Source organism: Myodes glareolus, chromosome 9 (assembly GCF_982192425.1).
Source record: "Myodes glareolus chromosome 9, mMyoGla1.1, whole genome shotgun sequence".
Taxonomy (NCBI): domain Eukaryota; kingdom Metazoa; phylum Chordata; class Mammalia; order Rodentia; family Cricetidae; genus Myodes; species Myodes glareolus.
The window spans coordinates 61,408,760-61,422,422 of record NC_142034.1 but is presented as its reverse complement, the minus strand read 5'-3'; positions in this window follow the sequence as shown (position 1 = coordinate 61,422,422).

Here is a 13,663-nt window from a genome sequence, read left to right as displayed (position 1 = left end):
AGATCTCACATCTTGATCCACAACCACAAGGCAAAGAGAAGAGAATGCTGGGAATGGCAAGTCTTTTGAAACTTGAAAGCCCACCCCCAGTGACATACCTCCTCCAACAAGGTCATACTTCCTGATCCTTCCCAAACATTTCCACCAGCTGGGGCTCAAGTATTCGATCATGTGAACCCGTGGGGGTCCTTCTCATTCTAACTACAGTTAGGAATGCTCCCAGGTTTACTTACATATCTGGTGAGGTACTGGAAGCAAACCCTGAGAAATGTGAGTAGATCACACTGGGGAAAGATCAGGGAAGGTCTTCAATTTAATTTGGGGAATGTGATTCAAGTTCATTGCTTACACCTCGTCCTTGGATGTACAGATCTGAAAGTGTGGACTGTGGACATCCATTTGGGAGTCTTGTACAGGTGGACACTGAAGCTTTAGAAATGTATGAGCTCATCTGGGGAGAGAGAATGGGTCGAGAAGGAGAGGTTACCGTCTTGGGTTGAACCTCAAAGAGTTTCCCACCTTAGTCAGATGGAGGAACAAGGAAAACGGGCTGAAAGCAATGGCTATGGGTGTGGGGAAAGGCAGTGTGGTACCTGTTGAAGGTTATCCGTTCATGATCTCGTTTCCCAACACACTCAGAGATAGTGTTCAACTTCATTCCCCTAGTGGGCAAGATAGCAGTTACAACTAACATGACCATAATCATGCCAAGCTCCATCCCTGCTAGGTTTCAGGGACACAGAATGGAGGGGAGACATTTCCAATGCTGGAACCTCTTCAGATTGTCACGTCTGAGGACAGGTAACCTGAACCATCTCTTCTAATGTGAAGAGCAGGAATTAGGTCCAGTGAGGAAGGCAGAAAACTTTGAAGGCCAGTCAGGGAGGAGTCATAAGAGGACCACCGAATGCAAGTAGCAGAAACCATGCCTCTAAGGGTTGAGGGCCATGTATTGACTGAGGCACCATCAAGTGTAGACTTAGCAGTGTTTGTACACGCTTTATGATCCAGGCTTCCTGGCAGGTGTCATTTCCTCCGGAATATTGCAAATGTCAGTTTGGGGGTAAGCTTGAAGTTAGGATTTTGTGGCAAAATAATTTGGTTACTCTCGGAATGTGGGCTTTGTGCAAAAAAATCTTCATTAGGATGTTTTCAGACTTTCTACAGTTCTAATACAAACACTTTAAAAAGAATCAATTTAAATATCAGTCAAAGGAATTATTCAGGACCATGAATGATATTTATTTGGAACTAACAGTATTTGATGGGAACACTTTTGCCATAGTAAGCTATGGGCACATTCAACACAGTTCAGGCAAAGGGGAATTTTACAGGTGGGAAAGGAGACCGCTCTTACTCCACTTAGACACACAGGTCCTTGGTCTTGGAGATGAGAAGGCTGAGTTCTTCCAGCTCACTGGTGGTGCCATCGCTTCGGGAAGAGAGCATCTGTGCGCACTGCTGCCATCTACTGAATGTTAAAGATAAACAGGACTACCGAAACCTGCGCTAAGAAGGCCAGTAAGGCTCGCTCTTAGAACCGGAAGTCTCTTGTAGGGCTTTGAAAAGTCCTTGAAGAAGAGTTTGTCTCAAATAGGCAGTCTGGCCCTAATTTTGACTAGGGGAGTGACGGGGGTGGATGGGGTGGGGTTGCGTTAATGCTAAACCTGAGAATCGGGAGAAGACGCCAAATCTTTGACTGTCCAATTAAAGCCGGCTGTATTTTGGGGTGCACTTGGGACTGGCCAGCCGGATGCCTCACCCTAAGTTGGGATTTGAGAGAGCAGCCCCCGCTAGCCTCTTTTAATCTCTTTTATAGGAGAGATAAGATGTACACAGGGGTGAGAGAGTTGTGCGTTGTTAGAAAGATGCAATGAAAGAAAGGGAGCACAGGCAAGGAGAAATATGGTGTGAGCAGGGTCGCAAGCAGTTCACATCTGAGAAATGGGAACTTATCCTTCATTACAAACAGAAACCTTAACTTGCAAGGATTTAATGCAGGACAACAGGAACTTCTTTTTTTCTGTATTGTTCCTTTTTTAAATTTGTTTTTAATTAAGCTATGTATTTTTCTCCACTCCACTCCCTTCCTTCTCCTTCCCCTTCTGCCCTCTCCCATGATCCCCGTGCTCCCTATTTACTAAGAGATCTTGTCTTTTTCTATTTCCCATGTAGATTAGGTACATGTATGTATCTCTTAGGGTTCTCTTTGTTGTCTAGGTTCTCTGGAATTGTGAACTGTAGGCTGGTTTTTCTTTGCTTTATGTCTAAAAGCCACTTAGGGGTAAGTATATATTATATTTGTTTTTCTGGGTCTGGGTTACCTTACTCAATATGATGCTTTTTAGATCCATCCATTTGCCCACAAATTTCAAGATGTCATTATCTGCCCCTCTCCCCACTCTCTGCTGTATAGTACTCCATTGTGAAAAGGTACCACATCTTCATCCATTTTTTGGTAAAGAGGTATTTAGGTTATTTCCAGATTCTGGCTATGACAAATAATGCTGCTATGAACATAGTTGAACACGTGTTCTTGAGGTATGATGGAACATCCTTTGGGTATAGGCCCAAAAGTGGTATTGTTGGGTCTTGAGGTAGATTGTTTCCTAATTTTCTGAGAAATCTCCATATTGATTTCCAAAGTGGCTGTACCAGTTTGCACTCCCACCAGCAATGCAGAAGTGTTCCCTTTACCCCACATCCTTTCCAGTATAAATTGTCATCAGTGTTTTTCATTTTGGTCATTCTTACAGGTTTGCATTTCTCTGATGGCTAAGGATGTTGAGCATTTCCTTTAGTGTATTTCAGCCATTTTAGATTCCTCTGTTGAAAGTTCTCTGTTTAGGTGTGTACCCCCATTTTTATTGGATTATTTGTTCTTTTAATGACCAACTTCTTGAGTTCTTTGTATATTTTAGAGATCAGCCCTCTGTCTGTTGTTATTATTTTTATATTTTGTTGTTTTGAGACAGTGTTTCTCTGTGTGTAGTCCTTGCTGTCCTGGAACTCACTCTGTAGATCAGGCTAGTCTTGAACTCACAGAGATCCACCTGCCTCTGCCTCCCAAGTGCTGGGATTAAAGGCATGTACCACCACGGCCCAGCTCAGGAACTTATTCTTAACTGTCTTAACTGCAAACAAAACCCTTAATTGCAAGATATGTCTTTCCTGTTTTGCTCTCCCATTAACCTACAAAGTATACTGCCCCTGTTTTTATCTCACATTAACGAGGAGCAAAGCTTGGCTAAGTGCCAGACTAGCTTGTCAGGGCCATCAGGGTCTAGTTTTTAACCCTAATAATTCAAGCAACATTTCTACCCTGCCTCAGTCTTGGGCTGTTGCCTTAGTATGTGGGGAGATAAGCCATGAAGTTTGAGTGTTTATGACATGTGTATTCTCCATTATATTCATCGACTTTTGTGACCTGCAGAATTAGGGTTTCCTTACGTCTTAGGGGCAAGTGACTAGTCTTGGGTCAGTTTTTTTTTCCCCATCTTAAGAGAACTCATTTGAAGAGGGCTTCAGTTCATCAAATTTCATGAGTATATGACCATATTAATTGCATATGAATTCATTCAGCATTTTTATGTCTTCATTACTGTTTTCTCACAAGCCCCAGTGTAAGGAAGTTACAGTGAATACTGTGTTCCTATTTGGCAGATGAGAAAAATGACACACACACACTCCAAAGATGAACCAACCAAGGCCGCACAGCCGGTAGGTGCTGGAACAGGGACTCTGACTTCTTTACACTGCTAATTCCACATTGTTTCTCTCACTGTTTCTGTAATGTGCTCACAACATATAGTCAAATATCCTGATTACAAGCCTACCTCTTCCCCACAAACTGTCCTCTGTGAGACAGTGGTCATTTACTCTCCTTCAAGTGGCAGCTCTTGTGCCTGCTGTTCACCACAAGCCCTGGGCTGGTGTTGAAAACCAGCCCACAAAAGCATGAGGAGCCGAGTGACAGAGGAAAGAGGTTGTGATGGGGCAAGACAGTGCAGCAGCTCCTCCATCTTGTATTCTTGCTGACGATGTTTCCAGGCCTAACTGGAATCTGATCTCCATGACAAGAATCCCATGGAAAACTACCAACTGGTCTAGGAGCCAAAGGGAGGATATCCTAGTTACCCTATCTTAGCTTTTGTTAAAACTGCCTGTTTGTGAGGAGCTCCACAATTAATCACTTCTCTTAGCTTCTGTTAAAACTGCTTGTTTCAGACAGCTTACTTCTGCGAAGCCCCATGCAGCTGTCAAGCACAATGCCAGGATGTGGTTTCTGTGTATAAAAATACCGTGTTTTGGATACTCGGGGCCACACCTAGGTCCCTGAACACTTGGGTATGGCCCAGCCAGCTGGAGTAAAGACTTCCAGTTGACTACATACACAGTGTCTGAGTGGTCATCCCTGGTGAGCTCCCTGCAACCACTGGGATTGCACAAAGTACAATGTACTGGACCTCCAGGTTAAAGTGTCTTAGGTAGCAGCAGAGCCAGGAGAAAGGAAGATGAAAGACCCCAAATGTCAGGGGGTCTCACTTGGAGCCCTCTGTTCAAGAACCAGTCCACTGGATGCAAAAGCACGAGGTAGTTTATTGGATACACAGGCGCCTGTGGATGCTACAGCAACCAAGTTACTGAGCATGCCGGGCTGAAGGCACATTATGTATTTATAGGGATTTAAGAGTTATATAAGAGGCTGCATAGCAACAAGCATTTCATTGGTTCTCAAATTAGCGGGCTTAGCTCACCCCGGGAATGGCCCCATGTCTATTCCCGAATTTCCCCAAAAAACTAAAAAGCTAGATAGAGAACCCTGCAGCAGGTTGACAGTTTTGGTAGAATGCCTTGGGGGTGAGGTACTCCCTCTCTTCAGCCTAGTCAGCGAGTCTGCAACCCATAGATATCCTGTTTTAGCATCGTCTGGGCCAGGGGGACTTTCCTTCTATGGCCCAGCTAAATTTCGCAGAGTCATTAGCTGAGCCTGGGGGCTTTTTTCTCTATGGCTCAGTCAAGTTTCAGCAGAGTTTAACATAGTATGTGGACATGGGGGTCTTTCAAGTATGGGGGAGCCTTTCAAAGAAAGGGTTTATGCTAAGTAGGCAAAAGTAAACTACAGGCAGTATATTCTACGGCAGTTAAGAAACAGGCTATCGGTGGGTTGCACTACACACATGGTTGACTATCTTAGGATTTTGATAGGCCTGTAGGATTTGGGGTATATACCACAATCACTGGGTGAACCAAGCAGTAGTTACATGTTGGATGGCTGTAGTCTTGTTAAATTGAATCCCCACTGTTTCTCTTGGGCATCTTGGTGCTGTGTGTACTCCCTAAGTCTATTTGCCATTGTGTTATCCAGCCTAGGAAACTGGTGTGTGTGTGATTCCTCCCCCAGACAGCAGAAGGAATAGTTGTGGAGTAAGACCAGAGCTTCTTTGGCTCCTGAGACAGAAGCCATCCCTTGGGGACCTCAGCAGTGTCAGGTCTAAAGGAAACTTCAATAACCTAAACTCCAAAAGGCAGGCCAAATATCCAGAAAGGAGCTCAACCTGAACTATAGGGTTTCTGGTGGTCAGATAAAAGCCAGCATTCCTCCGGAATTTGTGGAGCTGATTCCCCTCTTGTTAATCCTACCGATTGAGAATAACAAAACTACCACAGTTTAAAGCCAAATTTGAAGCAAGTTTTAACTAAATACTTGCCAGGTGGATGGGCTCTGACCAGGTCCATACCCAGTTCCTGGACAATAGCCCAGAATCAAGTATGACAAGGGCTTAAGAAGAAAAATGCATAATTCATTGCATTTCCCATCAAATCCAATCAGGGGCAAACATATACCCTGACATATATATGTCCTGCCTATGTACCTCCCGCCCACACGTGATCAAGCACATCTGGTGCAGATGGGTCAAACAAGATGTTTAGGGGAGTGAAAACATGTGACTTGTCATCTCCCATAAACAACGGCCTCCAGCATTTCAGATACTGTCTGTCCTTGAGCAAGGGGCTTGCAGTACAGAGGGGTTTTTGTTTCAAGGACTTCTAAGGTATAGCAATAAAAACTTAAAATGCAACTTTAGCTCTGACAGTCTTTCAAAAGATTCATTTCCCTTGCCTCTGGCAAAAAGGGGCATAGGGCTCTCCAATTAACATATACCTATGATGCCTGTTAGCATATCAAGGTCCATGCTAGCTTCCAGGTTCCCTCAGTCCCTGTTCACAAGGACTGTACTTTTCACAGTCCATGTTAGCTAGCATCCTAGCCAATCTTACCTCTTTCTCTGTCCGAAACTCCCTCCAGCTCTTGGGTTTCCTTCTCCCAGATGCTCAACCTCCTTATAAACTGATTATTCTCTCTGTTCTCTGCTCTTGTCATTCTCATTATTTATTTTCTCCTCTCTATTCCCCACTATCCATCCTCTCTATCCCCCACTATCTGTCCTCTCTATCACCCACTATCCGTCCTCTCTATTCCCCACTATCCGTCCTCTCTATCCCCCCACTATTCATCCTCTCTATCCCCCCACTATCTGTCCTCTCTACCCCACACTATTCGTCCTCTCTATCCCCCCACTATTCGTCCTCTCTATCCCTCACTATCCGTCCTCTCTAATCCCCCACTATCCATCCTCTCTACCCCCCACTGTCCGTCCTCTCTATCCCCCACTATCCGTCCTCTCTGTCCCCTGCTATTCTCCCCTCTCTCACAGATGGCCCTGGCCTTGTTGTCTGCTGACCCTGTTCACTCTACTTCTTTCTCTCTCTCTGCTCTGGATTCCTCCAGATGCTTCAGGATCTTTTCTCTCTTGCACATCTACGGTAAAAACCTTAACCTTAGCCGGGCAGTGGTGGCGCACTCCTTTAATCCCATCACTCAGGAGGCAGAGGCAGGTGGATCTCTGTGAGTCTGAGGTCAGCCTGGTCTACAAGAGTTAGTTCCAAGACAGGCTCCAAAGAAAGCTACAGTGAAACCCTGTCTTGAAAAACCAAACCAACCAAACCAAACAAAACAAAAACCCAAAAAGCCTTATGGGTCTTTTGTACTGTGGAGTGGTCGTGTCAGCAGCTTCTTTACTGCATCCCCACCTTGCACACATCTGGAGCCGAAACCCTTGCATCCAGGTAGGGCAAAGCATATATTGTTTATCTGGAAAACGACACGTGTTTTCTGACCCTATTTACATGTTAAACTTTTGGACCTAGAATGAAAAAAGGTGTGTGTGGTGGGGCGTGTAGTGTGGGTGTGGTGTGGTGTAGTGTGAATGTGGTGTGGTATGTGTGTGTGTGGTGTAGTGTGTGTAGTGTGTGTGTATGGTGTAGTGTGTGTATGTGTGGTGTTTTCCTTCCTTTAGTCAGGGCTCTGAGTCTGTAGTCCCTACTTAGTGTTAAAGATGGAAGTGTGAATTTTTCTAATTACGGCTGTTGAGAAAGTATAGCATGGGGATGACTCTCCGAGATTCCTTACTACTCTGAAGGTCTAGACCTCACTAGTAAAAACGAAACCTGGATGCTATACCCAGATCCCTCTGTAGACCCTTGCCTAGCAAGACTGACGTGCCTGGCCATTGGCCACCTGAGTTGGTGAGGCCTTGAACTTTGCTGACACACCTGGGCTGGTCTAAGGTAATTCTCCTGTTTATGAAGGTGAGTGCAGCTTTCTGGAATGCACAGCAGCCCAGCAAACTGTGAAACAGGAAGAAGGCACCGTGACTGGGGGCTGGGTACTGCCCAAGTTCCGGACGACTGGTACTCTAAACAACAGCGACTTGGGACCTCTGTCCAAGCCAACCTTGACGATTATGCTATGTCCCAGGCAGGAGGGAACATCTCACACATATTTTAAAGATTTATTTTGCTTTCTGTGTGTGCAGCATTCTGTCATTCTAGTTGGAGCCCATGAAGATAACGAGAGTTTAATTTGGGCTATTGCTCTGAGACTTCTTAAATCGTATTTCTTAGCACTGGGTGAAGGGCAATGAAACACGGGTTCAAATGTTCTAAAGAGGGTGCCTCTTAAATGCCATATTCTGTGTCTGGAATGTGTAAGTGGGGTTGGAGCCAAATTTTTACTCTTCATTCTGAGTGCATTATGGAATGCACCCCTGCGCACACCGCCCGCAGGAGGATCCACAATGAGGCTTCTGCTAGTCTTGGCCCTGTTGAGCCTGGGAAATAACAGGGAAGCTAAGAGCAGTCTGAGACCTTCTGCCAGTCAGGAAGAAAACTTGCTCTGGCGGTTTCCGAGGCTAGTGGGTGCCTCTGAAAGAGCTGAGAGAGTCCAAAGCTGATATCAGCCAGTTTTCTTTGCCCATAGCCAGAATCTTCCAGGCTCTGCTCTATTTGCTGAGCAAGACAAGCAGGCCATATTCTTCTTCCTGTGCTATTAGCAGGCTGTCCCGTGCACCACGAGAAAGTTCTCCTATGTTTGTGGAGGAAAAGCGTGTGCAATGCCCCGAGGTGACCCCTCCTTTCTGGGAGTGTGCGTCACTATCCCTGAATGAGATGTGGGAAGCTTGGTGAAGGGGAGATTACAAGAAGTATGTTTTGAAATTAGAGCAACAATCCCATAAGCCTTTGCTGCTCGGTCCTTCATTTTGTTGCCTGGCTTTTCTAGCAATAGATACTAAAGCTATCCAAGGACCTTCCTGGTATAGGGGGAAAGCTGGGCGAGAGGCTTAGACCAGGGGCAAGTTCCCCCTTCCTCATCACAAGGGGAGCCAGAAAATTCAGGGCTGTTTTCCAGAAGGGTGACACAATTTCAGGTCCAGGAGTTCTGGGATTTACGGGGTTTGCTAGAAAAACTACAAGCTAAGGTTAGAGTAATGACTTAGATCTAATTCTTCCACACAGCCAGCTGTCCGTCTCAACAGTATTCCTTTCTATTCTGCACTATTGCTTTGCTTTTGAATGAGGTTTCCCTGACACTTTGCAATCTGTGTGGCCTTTTCTGTCATCTCCGAGTCAAACACCCCCGCCCATATCCTCTCCACCAGTGACTGGTGCTCTGAGAACCTATCAGCTGCCAGGAGCTCAACTCAGAGAACAAGCTGTCATCTCCCACCCACCTGCTCACCAGTCATCCATTGGCTGTGTGTAAAGTGCGAGTCATCATTATTCTGGGTAGGGAAACCTCTTTGTATCCTTGGAAAGGACAGTAAACCACACCTGGTCCTCACATTCCTGGTGGCAGGGTTGTCCTTGGAATTAGATAAAATTATAGTGACTTTGATGGGACGGGAGAGGCACTTCAGTGCACAAGAGGCAGAATGCTTGGGGTTCCATGAAGCCAAGGAGACACAATTAGTGCCCGATGAATGTGAGGAATCTCCTCCCCCATGTGGCAAGCGAGCTTTGGATGTGGTCAGAGAGTAGGCTTACCAGTTCATAAATCTCGAGGGGAAGATTTGCAGTGGATAGGAAGTCGGGAGTGAGGAGGGAAATCTGCCACATGCTACAGCGTGGGTGAACTCTGACGATATTACGCCAAGTGGAACCAGCTAACCAAAAAAATGGTGAACACTTCTACAAAGTACCTAAAATAGTGAAGCTGGGCTGGAAGGTAGAAGGATGGCTTCAGGTCTGACGGGATAGACAACGGGGAATTACTGGTTCATGAGGGCAGCCTGTCGCTTGCGCAGGATGAAAAGCTCCAGAGATTGGTGTTGCTTGTTGCTGGACACCCCTGAAACACACACTAAACATTGATGAGGTAGACAAGTTTTTATTATTTGTGTCCTGTGCTATGGACAGTTTTCAATAATTTAAAAAGAAACCTAGGTATAACCAAAAGTTGGTGAGAAGCATTCAGAGAGTTTCCGAGATGAGCGGCAGGTGGTGAGGGAGGCTTGCATTTTCCTTCACTTTGGGGAGTCACTGGGAAGCTGGCAGAAGACAGGCAGGAAGAGAGGAGAAGATGGTACTGGGGGCAGTGCTATGGTTTATGTGAGGGTGTCCCCCTAAAGATTTGTGTGCCGAACACTTTACTCTCTATGCAAATAGACTGCTCTATAGAGAAACTGAACTTTATGTGCGGCTCTTTCTGTACATGGCTTTGTTATGTGACCAAGGGAACTTTGACCAGAAGTCAAACAAATGAAATTGTATGATCTGCGGCTTTTAGCCTCCCAAATGTGAGTTAACCCCCCTTTCTTCATAAAGTTCCAGCCTTGGATGTTTTATTCTATAGCAACAAAAACAGACTAATACAAGCAACATTTGTGAGAGGGCTGGGGAATGGCGTCTAGATATTGTAGTGGCGAAAGAGGACTCCTGCATTTGACAATTATAAGATGTGAGAAAGGGGCTAGGGCCAGTTGAGAAGTGGCAGGAGAATCAGAGAGAGACATTAGGGGACATCGAGTTTCAGTTACTGTGTAAGGGGGCAAAAGAAACTGACCAAGTGACTAAAATTGTCAGAACGGCCTGGATCTTCATGGAAAGGAGGTGTGTGTGTGGGAGGGTCATTGTGGAACACTTGGTTCAGTAGAAAATTAGAAATTGACTATAATAGAATCCATGATGTTATATCTTCAATCTTCTGGTGTTGAGGTGTTAAAGGGCCTTAAAAGCATCTGAGGGTTGGGGAGATGAGTTCCAGTCTTTGGTACTGGAGTCAACGCTTGGGCCCACAGTGACACCCCAAAGACTCTGCTTTGTAGGCTATTGTTGAAGCAATTCAGACATATTGTTGACTCCCGTGGTCCTAGAGGCTTGAGATGTGCCTATAGAGAGACCGCTGTCTTCCACTCCATGTCTCCATAGCGTTATTCCCATTCCCAGGGAGCTTGGGCACACATTTAGACCTTCTTAGACATAGTTCTCCAGGAGCCAAATCAGAACTGTTTACCAGCCTTGGCTTCGGTTGGTGTCTCAGTTAAGAAGGCAGATGATATAGCAGGTGAAGTTGGGGCCCACATTTAAGTATCACATGACTGTGTGATATCTGTTAACTCAGAGCACTGATCGAGGGACTAGCACTGCCCATGCGCTGCATTAAAGCGCTAGCAGAAAGGGCTAATGGAGATAAAGGCTGGGAATGAGGTAGTGGAGGAATGAGGGGTGAGTGGATGTCACTTGGAGACTGCAGACTCTGTTCTTTCTCTCCCACCTTAGAGGCTGTAGAGTGAGCCAGTCAGGGCAACCACTTCGCTTCCTCCTTCTGAGAAAGAGCAGAGGCATGTGGGCAAACTAGTTGAGCTTCTGGTAAGTACTAGGTCATTCTGGAAATGTTCGCTGGTATTGAAGAAGTGACTGAGAATGAACTGGGCTGGTTGGGCAAGCTTTCTTCTCCTGGCTGGGGATATACAAACCATGAAATTGGGTTCTGGGAAGCATCTTCTGGGGATCTTCTGAGGGCGGTGCACTTAGGAACAAGGACACTTGGGTCACTGTACATGGCCTAAGTACAGACACTAGGAAATCACGGTATGGGTGTTCTATGGTGTCTTCAAAGGATGCAAGGCTGCATCTGAGATGAGCTTGCAGCCTTGCAAATACTCTGATTCTGAGAAACCTGTGGATTTCTTGGGTTTTTGACCTGGGCTGCTCAGAAATATCTTTGGGTCTGTTGAGTTTAACTCCAAGGATGCAGATGCCATAGCAGAACAACCCCAATCTTTAAGTCTAGAGCTCACTGAACCCAAACTCTTCTTCCTCAGTTTGTCTCTTTCTATTCTAAAAGTTCTCCAAACCCACCTGAGTCCATATAGGGATCTGAACAAGTCCCGGGGGGAACTTAGAACATCTCTTGGATGCAGAAGTTGGAGGTACATGTGCCCTAGAATGATCCTGCTATTAAACAATGTGTTGTGGGCATGCCATATCCAGGGGAGCTCCCATTCCATCCTCTGGCTACATGCCACGAGCAGAGTTTCACCCTCTCCTCATTCCCAAACTCACACACTGTGTTACAACCCTGGTATCTTGGACCATGACTGCATTCAGAGGTCAGCCTTTGAAAGGTAATTAAGGCAAACTGAGGTAAGGACACAGATAAGCATAAGACAGATGGTGTGAAGAACAGGGGAGACACACAATCCAAGGAGTGAGGCCTCAGACAAGGGCTACGGTCATCTCTGTGCATTCCTCTCACATTGCAGAACTGTCAGGAAAGTAACTGATTTCTGTTGTCCAAGTCATCCAGTCTGTGGCACTTTGTTATGACAGCCCGAGAAGGTGAGGATGCTCTATCTAGGAACACTTTTATTAGATGGATTTAGGGCTAGGTTAGCACTTGACCCTCCCTGGAAATCTTGGCCTGGAAAGGTTGTGTGGAGCTATCTGTGAAGGAACTAGTGTCTTCCCTAGTCTCCTTGCCTCTTCCCCACCATCACCTATCCCCAGCCAGCTCCAGGAATGCACTAGAAGCTGACACTGGAGGGTCAGGATTAGAAACATGCATCATGTCCTACAGTTAGGAACCAGGTTGCTGCACAGGATGACAAATGCGGAGACCAGGAGTTTTGCAAGAGAGAAAAAAAAACTGTATTTAAAGGCAGTTGAGGTGGGCACAGAGGGAAGAAGCGCAATCAAGGGCAAGTCCTGGAGGGTGGGGTCTGGTGACATTTGTGGGATAAAGAAGCAGGGTTGGGGAAGGGTGGTGGAGGTGATGTGCTTGGTCTTCATGGCTCCTCATGGGATGCATGATCAGAACATTATCAGTGATAGAATGTTCTGAAGATAGAAGCTTTGATCCTCTGATGCCAAAAGGTCACCCCCTGGGTCACCTGTTCAGATCCAGATGAGTCAATTTCAACAAAAAGGCCTTTGAGTTTCAGAGGAGTGACCCAGACAACCATTATCATCAGACTCCACGTGAGAGGTGCTCAAGGGAGAGAGTGGAAGACCAAGAACTGGCCCAGCTGTGGGGCTCCTCAAAGGAGAGAGTTTTAAAAAAGTCAACTTGAAGTGGGGCTAGGACGATGGTCCAGTGGGTAAAGCGCTTGCGAGGCATGAGTGAGGACCCGAGTTTCATCACCAGTGCCCATGCAATGGTGCTCCATGCAATGGTGCTCACCTGTAACCCCAGCACTGGGGCAGGGAGACAAGAACATCCCTGCGACTTGCTGGCCAACTGCTCTAGATGACCTAGCAAGTTCCAGGTTCACTGATAGATTGTCTCAAAAGATGGGGTGCAGAGCAACTGAGAAAGACATCAGACTTTGAACTCTGTCTGTCTATCTGTTTGCCTATTTGTCTTTCTGTCTCTCTGTCTTTCTGTTATATATATACACACACACACACACACACACACACAAACCTACACACACATAAACAAAAATAAAATAGAAGTCAGCTAGTCAGCAAGTTATTAAGAGCAAATGGAGCTGGACGACATTATTTATTTATTTAGGTCATAGTTTTTGTGGTGGTGGGGGGACCAAGCTGGTGTCTCATTTAGGGTAAGCAGCTGCTCTACTGCCAAAGTTCTTGCATTTTGGATCCCTTTAAAACATGCAAAGCAAAATATGGCTTGTGGGAACACATAAATCTACGTAACCTTCCAAAAGAACTTGGGAATCTCTTGCTGTTTTCCAGACCCACAGGAACACGTGGTCTCCCGCAGAGCCTTTGGGAGACCAACTATTTCCATAAGAATAGAAGTTTCTGGGCTGGGCTAGGAGTGGGGAGGAGAAGTCTGAGCCAGTGAAGAGAC